The sequence below is a fragment of the Clupea harengus genome, chromosome 14 (genome assembly GCF_900700415.2).
Source record: "Clupea harengus chromosome 14, Ch_v2.0.2, whole genome shotgun sequence".
NCBI lineage: Eukaryota > Metazoa > Chordata > Actinopteri > Clupeiformes > Clupeidae > Clupea > Clupea harengus.
In genome coordinates, this window is record NC_045165.1 from 3891546 (window position 1) to 3894045 (window position 2500).

At 50.3% G+C, this 2500-nt stretch overlaps 1 protein-coding gene across 1 annotated transcript in view; it reads right to left on the reverse strand.

The window, feature by feature from the left end:
• Nucleotides 1-2500, reverse strand: part of LOC105909803 (signal-induced proliferation-associated 1-like protein 1) — a 46289-nt gene that overhangs the window by 28684 nt on the left and 15105 nt on the right. The gene's annotated exons all lie outside the window — the stretch shown is intronic.

Here is a 2500-nt window from a genome sequence, read left to right on the forward strand (position 1 = left end):
TCTCTCTCTCTCTCTGCACACACACACACACCACACACACCACACACACACACAGACACACACACACACACACACACAGACACACACACACACACACACACTGTACCTTCTCCTTCTCTTCCTTAGGCGCTCCAGCACAGAGGCACTCACACACACTCAGCGCTGACTACAGAGCCCCGAGCCTCACACACGGAGCGACCGGGTCCTCCAACGTTCTGCACCGTTAAGGACGCCGTGACAGAACCCGAGAACCGCAGATCCAATCAGTCCTCCAAAGTTCCACTCCGTTAGGACGCCGTGACAGCACCCGAGAACCGCAGATCCTTCCACTGAAGCTGTTCCGCTGTTTTAGAGCCACCGGCACCACTGACTTTGACCCACTGTGTCCTCTAAACCTCCAGAACCACGGAAGCTCCGGGTGCACCGAGGGTTAAAGGTCAACTACGACAGGGTGTTGAGTCTCCGGGGTGTTGAGTCTCCAGAGACGAGAGCCTAGGACACACACACACACACACACACACACACACGCCAAGGACAGAGGGATGACCTCAAACGTCCCGCTCTTCCTCTGCGGTGTGTGAAGATGTGTGTGTGTGTGTGTGTGTGTGTGTGTGTGAAGAGACACGACTCCCCACAGGAGGGTTCAGAGAAGAGAGCAACAGCCTGCACATACAACGCGGATAAACACGAGGAAGAAGATCGCCATGGACACAGGCACGTCCAAATATGTCCAGAGAAATTAAACACGCCAGCAGAGAAAAGGTCCAGATGTTCCCCTCCGTCTCTGGAGGGAAAAAAAAAAACAGCAATCCAGAATTTCCTAGAGATCCAGTTGGCTTTCTCTGTATTGTCCAAAAGTGCACAACCAAAAACACACACACACACACACACACACACACACACACGCACACACACAAAGATTTGAGCTAGAGTGCCCCCTCTCCACCGTGACGTCAGGGGTGGCACACTCGCAGGCAGAGGGCAGAGGTGGCTCGCTTCCAAATAATAACGCCACCCATGGAGGGGAGGCGAGGCGAGGCCTGAGGAGGCGCTGGGCAGGGCTGCTCCTGGAGGAGGTGGTGCTGAAGAAGACTGGCGATCACTGGGAGAGCTGAGGATGATATGAGCTCAGAGAGGAGAGGAGAGCGGAGCTACTGAAGAGCGCTGGAGACACACACACACACACACACACACACACACACACACACTCTCCCGCTCCTGTTCTCCGCCGCTGCCGCTCCTGCGAGGGGAATCCTTCAACCACACACTCCCTAACTCCTTCAGACTGCTCTGGCTCAGGAGCCCGCAGGCAGGGAGCGAGAGAGGGAGAAAGGGAGAGAGAGAGGGAGAGAGAGAGAGGGAGAGAGAGAGAGAGAGGGAGAGAGAGAGAGAGAGAGGGAGGGAGAGAGAGGGAGAGAGAGAGAGCGGGAGGGAGGGAAAGAAGAGAGGATGCGACAGCGACAGAGAGACATGCAAAGTGGTACTGGGGATGGTGTATCTGTGTGTGTGCGTGTGTGTGTGTGTGTGTGTGTGTGTGTGTGTGTGTGTGTGTGTGTGTATCTGTGTGTGTGTGTGCGTGTGTGTGCGTGTGTGTGTGTGCGTGTGTGTGTATGTGTATGTGTGCGTGTGTGTGTGTGTGTGTGTGTGTGTGTGTGTGTGTCTGTGTATGTATGTGTATATGTTAGTGCTGTCAAAATTAACAATTCATTTTTTGCGATTCATTTGAAATATTTAAAGTGTTAAAAAAAGAACGCAATTAACACAGCAGCCAGTGCATTTGTCAGTGTGTATTATTAGTGCAATTGTAAGTGTGTATTATTAGTATATACTGTATGTATTAGTGCAAGCCTTCTCTGCGTCTTCATCACAATCCCTGTTTCAAAATAAAAGTCCCTTCACGTGATATACAGGCTGACAATGGAATCTGTGATCAAAGCTAAATAGAATTCAATTGAATTTAAATATACTTCCTTCGTGTTGATTCTACAGTAATTATGTGATTTTGCACAATATCCATTATTACAAGCTTCCGTCTTAAGACAAAAATTAAATTTTTATCGATAGACAGCACTAGTACTTGTGTGTGTGTGTCTGTGTGTGTGTCTGTGTGTGTGTGTCTGTCTGTCTGTGTCTGTCTGTCTGTGTCTGTGTGTGTCTATGTGTGTCTGTGTGTGTCTGTGTGTGTCTGTGTGTGTCTGTGTGTGTCTGTGTGTGTCTGTGTGTGTCTGTGTGTGTCTGTGTGTGTCTGTGTGTGTGTGTGTGTGTGTGTGTGTGTGTGTGTGTGTGCGTGAGAGAGAGATGGAGAGAGTGATGAGAGATGTGGGGAAAAATCCTGATCTGAAGAGAGTGAGAGAAGACACCAGCAGGGCAAAAGGAACCGGAGTTCTCACTTAGCTTTGAGTAAAGGCCTGCTATGTGTGTGTGTGTGTGTGTGTGTGTGCCTACTCCTCTGCACTTACACAGCAGCTGCAGGGGGATTGTTAGCTATTGGAGCGTTATC